A 15442-nucleotide genomic window follows, 5' to 3' on the forward strand; every position below is an offset into this window, starting at 1 on the left:
ACTCTGTCTAAGCAGTGCAAGGCAAAATGCTAAACGGTTCTGCAAACTGAGCCAATGAAGGTTTCTCAGATTATTTATTTATTGCATTTTTATCTCACCCAAAGAACTCAGGGAGGAGGCACACCTGGCTCTCCCCACTCCCATGGCAGGCACACAACCACCCTGTGAGGTAGATAAGGCTGACCAAGATCACTCAGCAACAATTGAAACTCAGGTCTCCTGGAGCCTAGCCTGAGACACACTGGCTGTCCCTCAGCTTACTTTGCCTTCTTCTTCTGGGTAGCGGAATGGATTAGGCCCAAAGGGAGAGAAGCAAGCAAATAGGCAGTGGTGGTAATGGTAAGGAGATAAGACTCAGGAAATTTTGCCAAAGCCCCCCCCCCCCCCCCCGCAAATCTAAGATGTCCGGGAGCTTTCTCTACACAAGACTATTAATTGGCTGTTAATACCCTGTATCTACTTTCAGTTTCATCACGGAATTGAGATCCAAGCACTGCACAAGGAGCGCTTCCTTTCCTGCTTTTCTACTATATAATCTCTAGGTGGCACTGTGCTATAACAGAATAGTGCAAATACACAAAAGGAAATCACCCTTTCTTTCACCTTCGCAATTAAATGCCGCATTTCCCCTGTTCTAAAAAAAACTCAGCGAAAATGCTGGTTAGACACAGAAGCGAAACTGGAGGGTCATGCCATCGTCTAAAGAACTCATTAACAACTGTGAGAAGGTCATGATGAGTGCACACAAAATGGCTCATGTAGAAAAGCCCAGTGAGACACATACTATATTTAGACAAACATATGAAGTCACCTTACGTTGAGTCAGACCATTGGTCTATCTAAGCCAAAGTACTGTCTTACAAGCATTGACTTTCCAAGGTCTCAGGCAGAGATCTCTCATCACTTGTTACCCATAATTCCAGGGCCTGATCATGGGGAAAGTGTGTGCCTGACCATGCCAAGGTCTTCTGCATTAGCAGACGAGATTGAGTGATTCTGTAGCAGCTCGACCATCTCTGTTTGTAGTTCAGTTTCCTTAAGACCTCATTAACCTTTTATTTATCTGGCAGGAACTGTCCATCCACCAAATCCAGGTCCGAAGCATGTGTTCTGACTAGCAATTGCATCTGCTTCATTTATATGTCATCTTCCCTGCAAGGTAACTAGAGACAGTTACAAATCACCCTTCCCCAACCTGGTGACTTCCAGATGTGTCGACAAATGGCCATGCTGCCTGAGGATGATAGAAATTGCAGTCCGACACATCTGAGGGCACCAGGTTCAGGAAAGCTTCTTTAAATCAAGACACAGGGCTTTTTCACATGAGTGAAATAAGGCACGCTCATGACTGGCCACTCACGGAAGTTTGCATGTCCTTTTGAAGATGTCGGCAACGCCCTGCATGTCTCCCATGCCTTCCCCTAGTAATTCCGTTTCTTAAAAAAAACACTGATATCCTGATTCTGCTGAAATATCTCAGGATTTCCAGCACTTACAGGGGATGTTGCACTATAAATCACCCACTAGAGCAGCCTTCCTCAACCTGGGGCGCTCCAGATGTGTTGGACTACAACTCCCAGAATGCCCCAGCCAGCAGGCTGGGGCATTCTGGGAGACGCAGTCCAACACATCAGGAGCACCCCAAGTTGAGGAAGGCTGCACTAGAGGGTGCTGTCCCATTCAGGGCTATGATAAGCAAGAAGAGGAGAACTTTTCCATTATAGACCACATGGTCGCCCCTTTCCGGCCATGTAATGTAGCCCATTGTAAAAGAGAAACAGGAAGCAAAGCCCTGGTAAGACAACGCAATTTCCCCTTAATCCAAAGAAACACACATACACAGTCTTAGCTTTGGAATCAAGGAAAAGGACCTGGCAGGAAGTTGATATGTTGGATTTGTAAAGCTCTCGTTTAAACACGGCTTTATAAACACACCTCTTTGTAAGCTGAAGTGGGAACGTTTGACATAGGGGCAGCCTTGCATCTATGTCAGAGTCGAAGCAAGTCAGACTCATGGTTTTAAATGCCATTTTAGGAAGCTCAGGTTTTTGTTGGGTTTCTGTTCCAAATTTCCAGCTGGGTCTGGCCAGGGACAGAGCTACATTCAGTGGGTTTCCTGTCCCTAAATGACTCCACGGCTATTGCAAATATTATGAAGTCAGAGATCTGCAGCCAAGCGTTTCGTCACGTAACAGTTATTATTATTAATAATAATAATAATATGTGAAATTTAGTTCACCGTGCTTCTTTAGTTTCTTAGTTCTCAAGCCCACGAGCTCTTTGCTGCCAAGCTGTTTACCTTTTTGCTAGCAATCAATGGCTTCAAGTCACGATGGCTATGGATCATAAGAAGAGCCCTGCTGGATCAAACCAAGGGTCCATCTAGTCCAGCATTCTGTTCACAGTGGCCAACCAGCTGCCCACGGGAAAACCACAAAAGGACAGGAGTGCAACAGCATTCTCCGACCCATGTTCCTCACCAACTGCAGTACATAGTCACACTGCCTCTCATACTGGAGATAGCACATAGCCATCAGGGCTGGTAGCCATTGATAGCCTTCTCCTCCAGGAATTCATCCAGCCCCCTTTTAAAGCCATCCCAATTGGTGGCCATCACTACATCTTGTGGTAGGGAGTTCCATAATTTAACTCAATACCAATTTCGGGAGTGCATGAGTGGAAGGGGGCTATTGCCCTCCTGACTTATTTGTCGGCTTCCCCTAGGCATTTGGATGGCCACTGTAGGAACAGAATGCTGGATTAGAAAGGATTTTGGTTTCATAGAATCATAGAATAGCAGAGTTGGAAGGGACCTACAAGGCCATCGAGTCCAACCCCCTGTTCAATGCAGGAATCCACCCTAAAGCATCCCTGACAGATGGTTGTCCAGCTGCCTCTTGGAAGGCCTCTAGTGTGGGAGAGCCTACAACCTCCCTAGGTAACTGATTCCATTGTCGTACTGCTCTAACAGTCAGGAAGTTTTTCCTGATGTCCAGCTGGAATCTGGCTTCCTTTAACTTGAGCCCGTTATTCCGTGTCCTGCACTCTGGGAGGATCGAGAAGAGATCCTGGCCCTCCTCTGTGTGACAACCTTGTAAGTATTTGAAGAGTGCTATCATGTCTCCCCTCCATCTTCTCTTCTCCAGGCTAAACATGCCCAGTTCTTTCAGTCTCTCTTCATAGGGCTTTGTTTCCAGACCCCTGATCATCCTGGTGGCCCTCCTCTGAACACACTCCAGATCCCGGCTGTTTCTCTTGTAGCAACTGTGCCAATTGTTAAAATGCTGTTACTCGCCTCTTTTCCCCTTCAGTTAGAATATCTGTGAACATTCTGTGACATCACAAGAGCTCAACCCAATCACAAGCAGTGGATGCAGAGATGAAGAGAAGCATATTCTGGCCCTTTCCATCAACGAAGGAATCAAGGTTGCTGGTGTGTGTGTGCACATCTGTCTGTCTGTCTGTCTGTCTGTCTGTCTGTCTGTCTGTCTCTCTCTCACACCCACACCCTATTGTAATCTATTCTAAGTCATCTTCAAGATCATTCAATCAAAAGGCAGGATATAACTATTCTAAATAAAGATATTACATACTTAGAGAAATGAATCTTTAGGGATTTTTATTTTAGAAACCTCTCCTGTGAGTTACACCATGGGTTCTTGTTGTGTTTCATTCTCCCCCTACTCTTTATAAATCGTTCTCTTCTTCTAAGCCACCAGTCCTTTTACAACTTCATTGGCTGCCAGTCCAGGTCCGGGCCCGATTCAAAGTGCTGGTATTGACATTTAAAGGCCTAAATGGTTTGGGGCCAGGTTATTTGAAGGAACGCCTCCTCCCATATGTACCTGCCCGGACCTTAAGATCATCCACAGGGGCCCTTCTCCGTGAGCCCCTGCCAAAGGAAGTGAGGCAGGTGGCTACTAGGAGGAGGGCCTTCTCCGCTGTGGCACCCCGGTTGTGGAATGAGCTCCCCAGAGAGGTCCGCCTGGCACCTACACTGTACTCCTTTCGTCACCAGCTGAAGACCTTTGTATTCTCTCAGTATTTTAACACTTAATTTTAACTTAAATTTAAATTTTACTGTTCTAACTCTGTATTTTAATCTTATATCAACTTTGCTGCGTGGTTTTATCCTGGTTGTGCTTTTTATACTGTATTTTGTAATTGTGCTTTTAACATGTTGGTTGCTTTATTATGGTTTTAATTTTTGTGAACTGCCCAGAGAGCTTCGGCTATTGGGCAGTACAAAAATGTAATAAATAAATAAATAAAATGAAAGGGAAGGGTTAGGTTTTATGTACCATAGACTGCAAAATGCCCCAGATAATGGCAACACCTGGCCTAGAACCTTTCGTAAATAAACACTCCAGATAAGCCAACCGTGCTCATGTGTGTGAATTTTATGACGTGCCTGCTTTCATATACCACTCCCAACCGCAACAGGATATGAGTTCCATTTAACACTATCAATACTTCTGCAAGAATGGGAAGAGCATTACTGTACTACTGCGTGAATCAATATGCCACTTCCTTTTCAAGGTGAACGGCTCGGAGTGCAGCCTCGGACGCTGTGGCAACGAGCCGTTGGGAGAAACACCTTGTAACTCCTCTGTCGGAGTGGCAGGGGCGCGTGCAAGTGCAGCATGGAATGAACCAGCAGCGAGGCCATGATCAGGAGGACACCCCCAAGATAGCTTTGTGCAGGTTTTAATTCCTAGTGAGGAGTGTCTGGCCTGTTTTGTTGTTTATTCGGTCAGTTGCTTCCGACTCTTTGTGACTTCATGGACCAGCCCACGCCAGAGCTTTCTGTCGGCTGTCGCCACCCCTAGCTCCCCCAAGGTCAAGTCTGTCACCTCCAGAATATCATCCATCCATCTTGCCCTTGGTCAGCCCCTCTTCCTTTTGCCTTCCACTTTCCCTAGCATCAGCCTCTTCTCCAGGGTGTCCTGTTTTCTCATTATGTGGCCAAAGTACTTCAGTTTTGCCTTTAATACCATTCCCTCAAGTGAGCAGTCTGGCTTTATTTCCTGGAGTATGGACTGGTTTGATCTTCTTGCAGTCCACGGCACTCTCAGAATTTTCCTCCAACACCACAGTTCAGAAGCATCTATCTTCCTTCGCTCAGCCTTCCTTATGGTCCAGCTCTTGCAGCCATAGGTTACTACAGGGAATACCATTGCTTTAACTATGCGGACCTTTGTTGTCAGTGTGGTGTCTCTGCTCTTAACTATTCCATGGCTACCTGCAAAGGTTTATGGGTGAATGGCTGCTTCTGCTTCTAAGCGAGCAAACGGTTGTTTTTCTGTACTAGTTTGCAAAATTCCTCTGTCCCTGGGAAGATGAGTCAAAGCACGGATCTCATCGTGGAGCGTACTAACCAGCCTACATTCCAAGGTGGTTCAGTCGAAAAGCTGGCCATAACACCCTTGGAAACCCAATTAGTGGGTCTTACCCATACCAAAGGAAGTTAAAGGAAGCCAGATTCCAGCTGGACATCAGGAAAAACTTCCTGACTGTTAGAGCAGTACGACAATGGAATCAGTTACCTAGGGAGGTTGTGGGCTCTCCCACACTAGAGGCCTTCAAGAGGCAGCTGGACAAGCATCAGTCGGGGATGCTTTAGGGTGGATTCCTGCATTGAGCAGGGGGTTGGACTCGATGGCCTTGTAGGTCCCTTCCAACTCTGCTATTCTATGATTCTATGAAAGAGATGTCAAGAAGTGCCTTACTAACAGTAGTGCTCATTGGCAATAATGCTTTTCTATGCTGAGAATGTAATACCTTGTTAGTAAACCTGGTAATCAATCACTTGATTAACTTGGCAAAAGTACCGAGGCCAAGTTATGCTGTAATTGTTCTTGTACCCGGGGTGTGTGTGTGTCCAGATTTTGCCAAAGGGTCTTTTGTGCAGGTCCACCTTTATTGGGATATGCCTGAAGTGCTGTGAACTATTCCAGTAAAGACTGTCTCCTTGTAAGTAAACTATGGATCTGGCTCATTTGTTCCCTTGGTAACCCTGAAAAATCTAAAAGCCCATGGCTGGGGCATACAAGGAGAGAACACTGAAGACATATATTGATGTTCTTTTAAAAAGAATTTATTTATTACATTTCTATAGCGCCTAATAGCCAAAGGACATCTGTTTATTTACAGCATTACAAGTTAACCACCGGAGACCAAGCAAACAGGCAATGCTGGCATATAAAGTAGCGTTATTTTCACAAATAATTATGTTCACCCTTGTCCCAAGCCAGCTAAAAAAATCTCAGACTTTTGTCTCTTTCAGTGACGACATTCATTCACCCAAACTTCCAGAGGGGTAGCTAGTGTTAGTCTGTTATCGCAAAGAACCCTGTGTTACCTTAAAGAATAAACAAAAGCTTGTGCTTTAATAAATGGGTTTGTCTAGGCATTACAGGCCTCTTTGTCGTAGATCTATGGACAGTGTTTCTCTCCAGCCTGCACAAAAGAAGGTGGGGGTTATGTACGATAACTAGCAGCCACCAGCCATCAATGTCCATTTTAAAAAAGGGCAGAGTAGACTTCACGCTTGTGGGATCTACTTTGTGTTTTATTAGATCCACCAACTGGAGCCAGGTGCGAAATAGATACACTTAGAATTAAAGACTGTGATGCTCCTGAGCAGATGCTGAGCCCAGAAACTGATCCCACAGAATCAGAATTTTTCCACAGGAAAATCCATTCCTGGTTACCCCAAACTTCCTTCATTTCAGCAGTTAAACTGAGGTGGGGAAATCATTTTGTTAATGCTTTTGTTGAACTTGGAATTCAGAAATCCTTATCTATTTAGTGTAAATCACTAAATCTATCAATAAATCACCCTGAGGTCTAGCAATAGCTTCCAGATTATCTTCTGTCCACCCATAAGGGAACTTTTTAAAGCTATAAGCTAGAGGAAAAATCTAAAGATTTTTTTAAAATCTCATTCTATATACCCGGAATGCACTTCTGCCATTGATACAGTAGCCTTCTTCTTCTCTCTTTTTAAAGTTATTGAAAACTCGTCTTAGCGAGACAGTGTGGTGTAGCGGTTAGAGTGTTCGACTGGGAAGACCCGGGTTCTAGACTCCACTCAGTCATGAAGCTCTCTGAGTGACTTTGAGCCTGCCACTGATTCTCAGCCTAACCTACCTCACAAGGTTGTTGTGCAGATAAAATGAAGAGGGGGAGGAGGATCACATAAGCTGCCTTGGACTCCATGGAGGAAAAAAGGCAGTATATAAATGTAATTATAAAATAAATAAATGAATGCATTTTTACTCTCGCAATTTTCTCATGATACTTCTTGCCTTTTCATGAGGTTTTCCAGCTACTAGATACACCAGTTGCTGGGGAACATGGGGAGGAGAGTGCTGTTGCACTGTGTCCTGCTTGTGGGTCGCTGGTTGACAGCTCGTTGGCCACTGTGTGAACAGAGTGCTGGACTGGATGGACCCTTGGTCTGATCCAGCAGGGCTCTTCTTATGTTCTTAGATGGACATTTGGTACATTGTCTCTCTCATCCCTCTTATTTTTATTAGATTTGCAGGTATGACCACATTCTTTAATTTTTATAGGGTGCCTAGCAAAGCAACAGGCATGATATAAATGCTACACAACCACAATGTTGAAGTTCGCACCTGCAGTTGCCAGCCAGTACTCTAAAGCTGGTGGAGCACAGTGACAGTGGTCCAGATCCATGCTTAGACACAAACACTAGTAGCTGAAAGAGGGAAGAGGCACCGATCACACAGTGTGGTTGAACCTCAGTGCACAGCAAGTGTTAAACCGATCCGTGGATTTGCATACACGCCGCCAACGCGCCCTGTAACTCAAAACACACAAAGAACGCAGACAGACTAATGTATCAGTCTCAAGGAGAACTTCACACAACTCTCTGGCCCACACTGCTATACCAACACATAACTGCTGCTGGAATAGAACCAGTCACATATTATTTTCTTCATCAGCCTTGCATGAGCTAGGAAAAAACAACACAGGCAAAATAAACCAGTGTGGTGTAGTGGTTAGAGCGTTGGACTGGGACTCAGGAGAGCTTGGTTCTAGTTGCCACTCGACCGAAAAGCTCTTTGGGTGTCTTTGGGCCAGTCACTGACTCTCAGCCTAACCTACCTCACAGGGTTGTTGTAAGGATGAGGATTACGTAAGCTGCTTTGGGTTCCTTGCAAGAAGAAAAAAAAAGGCAGGTTATAAATGTAATGATACAGAAAATAAATATAACTCCCTTCTCACCAGCATGTTCACCTGCTGTTCTTGCCCCATATCCTCTTTCTCAGCAAGCAAGGAGGCAGGGGCATGTACTTTGCTGCCTCCTCACCACCTGTGTTGGTGGCAGGTGAACAAGCAGGCCAGCGGACCCCTGCCTTGGTGTGGGCCCCCTCGGCAGGTGCCCAACTACGCCTACCATTGACCCCAGCCCTGCACAAAATATATCTTATGCACGTCAAGGGAGTAATCAATTCTTGTTGTAAACACAAAGGAAACTGGGACACGGCTTAAAGACTTCAGCAGTTTCTCAGCACAGGGCATTCTGGGAAACTGGGATCCATGGAACTTGAACTCTCCTGCCTTCCTGCAGCATCTAAGGCCCAAAACGCTGCTCTAGCCTTTAGGCGAAGAATGGAGCCTACTGCTTTACTTCTAGTAAGCAGCGAAAAGTGTATGTGTGTGTGTGATGGTGCTGGGGAGATGACAGCAGCCGTGTCCGTCCATCTGTCTGTCCCTGTCCCCCAAGTCATGGCCGCAGCAGTAAGATCCTGGCTAGCAGTACCCAGTAATTATGTCATCACCAAATAATAATAATAATAAAAAAATATTTATTTATTTATTTATTTCTTACCCGCCTTTCCCTTTGGATCGAGGCGGGGAACAACATTAGTACAAGAATCAACACATCTTAAAAATACTTGATTTCACATTCATTTGGGTCTGGGTAAGGTTGCTGGAAAAGGCTAGTTTTCAAAGCTGTCTTAAAATCACAGAGAGAGTTAATTTTACAAATCTCCTCCGGCAGGCCGCTCCACAATCCGGGGGCGACAGAAGAAAAGGTCCTCTGGGTAACAGATCTCAGCCTAGTTTTGGCTGACTGAAGTAAGTTCTCCCCAGAGGACCTGAGTGTGTGGGGCGGATTGTATGGGAGAAGGCGATCCCGCAGGTAACCTGGACCCAAACCATGTAATGGTAATGACCAACACTTTGTACTTTGCCCGGAAACTAATGGGCAGCCAGTGGAGTGATTTTAATGTTGGGGTAATATGCTCACCTCTAGATGTACTGACCAACCTGGCTGTCGTATTTTGTACTAGCTGATGTTTCCAGACTAGGCACAAAGGTAGCCCTATGTACAGCGCATTGCAGAAGTCAAGCCTTGAGGTTACCAGCGCGTGCACAACCATCTTCAGGTCTTCTGACTCTAGGAAGGGGCGCAGCTGGCATATCAGCCGAAACTGATAGGAGACACTCCTGGCCGTCGCATCTATCTGGGCTGTCATTTGGAGCGACGGAGCCAGGAGCATCCCCGAAACTGTGAACACAGTCTTTCAGGGGGAGTGTAGGCCCATCCAGAACTGGCTGACACACCTCCAAACCTAGGTCAGAGCCCTTGACAGCAAGCACCTCCGTCTTGTCTGGATTCAGCTTCAGTTTGTTTTTCCTTATCCAGCCCATTACCGCCTCCAAGCATTCATTCAGAGGAGATACACTGTCCTTAGCTGATGCTGTTATTGAAGGCATAGAGAAATATATTGGGGTGTCATCAGCAGACTGATAGCACCCCGCCCCAGGCCTCCGGATGATCTCTCCCAGGGGTTTCATGTAGATGTTAAACAGCACTGGGGATAGGATGGCACCTTGTGGTACGCCATACAACAGCTCCTTTTTTGAGGAGCAGCTATCCCCAAGCATCACCATCTGGAATCTACCTGAGAGGTAGGACCGGAACCACTGGAGCACAGTGCCCCCAATTCCCAACCCCCCCAGGCGTTCCAGAAGGATACTATGGTTGATGGTATCAAAAGCCATTGAAAGGTCCAAAAGTAGCGTCCAATGAGCTCAATCTGGATCCATTTTGAAACAGACCTCAGGAGATCTGGTATCTAATCCATCTGTACCACTTCAGACTACAGATGGGGGACTGAATGCTTCCTCCTCCCCTAAATATAGCAAACTAGCATCTCAGGGAGATGGCTAGGCTAGAACTCCCCAGTATCTACTTCTCTATGTGCAGTAAGCATTTTTAAATATATATGTGATATGCAATCCCACCTACCTGTTGTACAGCCCGAGAACAGTTTTACCACGACCACGTGGTCTGCTGTTTGTGTAGGATACAGAAGCTGAAGTGAAACACAACAGCACAATAACCACACAGCTGAGAGGAGAGAGAAGGCCAGCTTTTCTAGTTCTCTCCACGGAGACAGGATTCCCTGCAACTAAACATTCCTAATAGATTAGCCAACCATCGTTCAGATTATGGAGTGCCAAAAGCAGAAGAGGCCCAGGACAGGTCAGATAATTTAGTACAGGCTTTTCCACTGTGGTGCCTTCCCAATGTGCTGAACTACAACTCTCATAATCCCCAGCCAAGTGAGTTTAGGCTAGCAAGCAGTGCTGTCCTCAATGGGCAAAAACTTGCACCAACCCAACCTGGAAGAATAACACAAAATAACGGGCTCAAGTTAAAGGAAGCCAGATTCCAGCTGGACATCAGGAAAAACTTCCTGACTGTTAGAGCAGTATGACAATGGAATCAGTTACCTTAGGAGGTTGTGGGCTCTCCCACACTAGAGGCATTCAAGAGGCAGCTGGACAACCCTCTGTCAAGGATGCTTTAGGGTGGATTCCTGCATTGAGCAGGGGGTTGGACTCGATGGCCTTGTAGGCCCCTTCCAACTCTGCTATTCTATGATGCTATGATCCTTCTCAAGCCCAAATATGGCAATCCAGCCTCACTTGAGCAGTGACTTGGCTCTAGGATGTTAGCCCACACATCACGGAAGTGGTACCGGATGAAAAAAAAAATTACAATCCCCCCCCCCCCCAGGCAGGGGGTTGTACACCAGCATTGCTACGTCCCACACCTGCGTCAACTTGCCACCCACCCACCTGCCACCTGGACCACACGTTGGCACAATGCAAGCCCCTTGGATGCTCTGAATGAGTGCAACCCAACAATCACAAGGACTTCGAGTGGAAGCCCTTTGAAGACACTCCCGTATAGTGATTCACGCTGAACATGTACATCGGGCGTCACATCTGATTATCTCGTCTGTCACATGGAGATATAGTGGGTGGATGCATACCAGGGAAAAAGTTGTGAGAGCCTCGAACGCCAATTCCTTCATATAAGAGGGCCTCAGACTTTCAGCACAAAAGAACTGGACCAATGAGTTGCTCCTCACACCTACTTGCAACATTCCAATATTCTGCTGCCCCGATTGGGACTTGGAAGAAAAAGCAAAGTAGGGAGAGACCTCCGGACTTCCAGATATTTGGGCCTTCAACTCCCATAACGCCTTACCATTGGCTATGCTGCAAGGGCTGATGGGAGTTTTAGGCCAAACCATCTGAAGGGCCACAAGTTTCTCACTCTAGCTTTAGGGGATTTAAAATCCCTTTAACCACCTTGAGCCCAGAGGATAGGGTGGGACCGAAAAGTTTTAAAATAAAAAACAATATGTGATGGGTTCAAACAAGAAGACGGGGGTAAAATCTCAATCCCGCCCCCTCCCCGTACAATTTGCAAAGCTCTCCAACTTTCCCCTCTAATCCAAGTCTCCTTTAGTTCAGAATAACCACAATACTTAACATTAGTACCTCTGTCAAATGTTCATATGCATTTTCTAGTTATAATCCTTACGAGGACCTCATAAGGTAAATGAGAATTATTATCTTCTATATTGGAGATGAGACAGACTAAGGATGAGCGTAACGCAGTGGTTCCCAAAGTGGGCCGTACTGCCCCCTTGGGGGCGGTGGGATTGCATAGGGGGACGTTAAGAGGCAAGGGGGCAGCAGGGGGGCACTCGAGGTGGTCTTTTCCAAGAAGCACCTCTCCAGAAGGTCTTAAAACCCAGGGACATTTTTATGGGAGAAGGTAGTTTGGTCCCAAGCCATGTAGGGGAAGAATCCACACATGTATTAATACTGTTTAAGAAGAGTCCTTTTAACGGTGAATTGAAATGTTTCAAAAGCACCAAAACGCTAATGAAGAGACATGCCCTGCTTGGTGTGCCCTGCCACGCCGGCTGCAAAACAGAGGCGTTCGCTCTCTTTTCCCTCCCTCCCTTGGCAAGCCTGTGGCCAATGCTTCAGATTTTGAATAAATATTCAATTCATTGTTACTGTTTTAAATTTTATTGTTATTATCTTCCTTAGTGGGTCGTTGAAAACCGCCATTCTGAATAATGATTTTTATAGTGTAGGGTAGGGGGCACTGGGCATGAGTTTGTGGAACCAAGGGGGCGGTTACCTGAAAAAGTTTGGGAACCACTGGCGTAAGGCAACCTAGTCAGTTCATTGTAGAAGCAGGATTTGAACCAAGGACTTGCCACTTCATAGTATAGTCTTTTAGCCACATTGCTACAATAGCGCTCCAGAACTCCTCAGTTTCACAGGGACCTACCGCATAAATATCCAGCAATTCACATTGACCCGTATTAAAAACAACAACAAAACCCCCAGCAGTTCAGAAGAGGCTGATGTTTGAAAATTAACTCACCAGCCTCTGTTAACACAGCTACACATCTACACGCATTAATGTTTAATTTCACAAAAATATCTAGTTTCAAATTAACAGTGGCTGTGTGTAGAAAAAAATCAGTTGTAAGCCAGGAGGAAAAGAGAGAGACAGACAGACAGAGAGAGAGAGATCTGGAATTTATCAAGATGCTAGACATTTTTGCACAACTCTCCCCCCAAAAAACTACAAACTGCCTTTAAAAAAGAAAAGAAAAGTTGACATCCCCAAAGAAGTCATATTTTGGAAGAAATTCCCAGCTATGTCAATGTATTGGAACCTCCTCTTTCTGGAGGAGAGCCTTGCGAAACAGAAACACGAAAAGACAGACAGGCAAACTTGACAAATTTGGAGAGCAGACACCAAAAATGAAAATCCAGGACAATGAAGCCAGTGGGAAAACGCATTCTGCATTTTGAAGAAGTCCTGCAAGAGGAGCCATTGAGCCAGGTGCCGTGTTGCTAAGCACGTTTAACATGCACGACCCAAAACTAGACATTGAAAGGGTAAGAAAGGAAAGAGGCAAGCCGCCGACCAGAGCCATATGCAATCAAAATCTATTGCCAAAGGTTCTTCTAACACACACACACACACACACACACACACACACACACACGGACACCCGTAGACACACACCAGATGTAAAGAGGTTTGGCACCTCCTAGGATATTTGCAAGAGGGTGTGGAGGAGGAGGCCAAAACCAAGGGGGAAGCTAACCGCATTGGCTTGTAATGTGAACAGACATTAACAAAACCAGCTGCTTTATTCAAAGTCTCTGCAAATATCCCGTAAGAAATTTCTATTCTCTACAGTTCGTCTATTCTTTTTTATTATTTATTTTTTGGGAACACGAACGCTGCGAGTTCAGGCTGTCCCTCTTGTTCAGCACTACCGATTTTCTTTTTAACATCCTAGCACTTTGCTTGATCGTGCTCTTAATAACAGGCTATTTTGGGGTGAGCTGAGCTGAGAAACTGCAACTTCTGTATGCCTAGACGAACAAGCGACCGGCATATAAATCTTGTCTGACTTCCTTCACGCAAGGAAACTGTGTCGCTAGTCCTCCTTCCTGGCAGGATCCTGTTCCTTTGGAAAGATGCAGGTCTGGACCTGTACGCTTTGGAGATGAACGTCGAGAGATTTTAGGGTCTTTTGCCTTTGTGCTATCGAAACAGCCGCCCCAGCCCCAGAGGTGAAAATCCATACAGCCGCTCAATGATGCCCATGCATTTCCCAGAGCCTGGGTCAATACAGAATAGCAGAGAGTGGGCGCTGCACCCCTGCCAATGCCAGCCAAATAAAAGAGCAAGGACTGAATTAGAAACTAGGACAGTTCCACGGGGACCTGGCTTTCCCCCCACAGCTAAGGTGGGTACGACAGAACCAGCCCCTCCAAGGCGCCCATAAAAAACCAGGGCTGACAGATGCCGTGGCATTTAAACGAAGGGACGCTGCATTGTTTCGGAACGCACACATCCACAGCCTCCCAGGGCCACAGAACATCACCCCACGGCAGCCCCGCACGGTCACGTGCCCCGATGCATCCCCTAGGGAAAGCTCTACCTCGTGACTGCACAGAGAGCCCTAGGATGGAGAGGGGGCCATTTCCCAAAGAGACCCAAGACACCGTCCCAAGGTTGCCGGGCCACGGCCGCCACAGGAGAGAATGCCACCCCATCCATGGAAAGCCCCCACAGGAAAGACTGTATAGCTGCCCCACAGGAGAGATGCTGGCCCAATCCCATAGAAGGTCGCCTTCCCCCACCCCCACACCTGTATCTAGCCACAGACCTCCCCACAGAACAAAAGCCAACACTGTCTCAGGGAGCGTATTAGGACAAAACCCCATGCCCCCCTAAATTTCACAGACACCCCCCAAAACTCCCCCTCCCCCCCAATCTTTTCACAGCCTCACAGAAGAGGATGCCCCTTTCATATAGTGCCAAATAGAAGACCATCCACTGAGCCCTGGAACAAAATCGGGGTCCCTTCGCCCCTGATCCTCACCCCCCCACAGAATGCCACATTCATAACCCTCCCTGGCCGACAATCCCCACAACAGTTCCCGTAGATGCAAGATCTCCCCATACAACAGGGCTGTATCTCCTCATAGAGCCTTCTCCCCCACCCCCACCTCCAACCCTGCAAGCCTCATGCTTACATGGAAGCCTGCAAAACAGACCACCCAACGAACCCCAGAAAAACTCTGTGTCCCTTTGAGTGTGGGGTGTCCAAAGGCACCCCACTCTGGAGCCCCACAGACTCCCCCCCCCGTATTCCATTCATTGTCTGGCATCAAAGAACATCCCAGACATGGACCCCTTTCCTGGGGAGGTGGGAGCAGAGAAGGGCCAGGCTGAACCCCCCCCCTTGATCTTCCCACCCCCCACCCACGGTGACCTTACACCCCCAAACCCCATAGATGCCATAAGTGTGTGTGGGGGGAGGCAGTGTTGGGAGAGCAACTCTACCCCCTTTTTGTTGCAAGTCAGCCTCCCTCCAGCTGCGTTGGACTCCAACTCCTACCATCCCCAGCCGGGGATGATGGGAGTTGGAGTCCAACACAGCTGGAGGGCCCCAGGGTGGACGAGGTTGTTGCAAGTCATACAGCTCTAGAGCTATGCAACCCAGCAGAGGCTGGCAAATAAATTAATTCATAAAAAATACATTCAATCCCCCCCCAC

Source organism: Elgaria multicarinata, chromosome 10 (genome assembly GCF_023053635.1).
Source record: "Elgaria multicarinata webbii isolate HBS135686 ecotype San Diego chromosome 10, rElgMul1.1.pri, whole genome shotgun sequence".
Taxonomy (NCBI): Eukaryota; Metazoa; Chordata; class Lepidosauria; order Squamata; family Anguidae; genus Elgaria; species Elgaria multicarinata.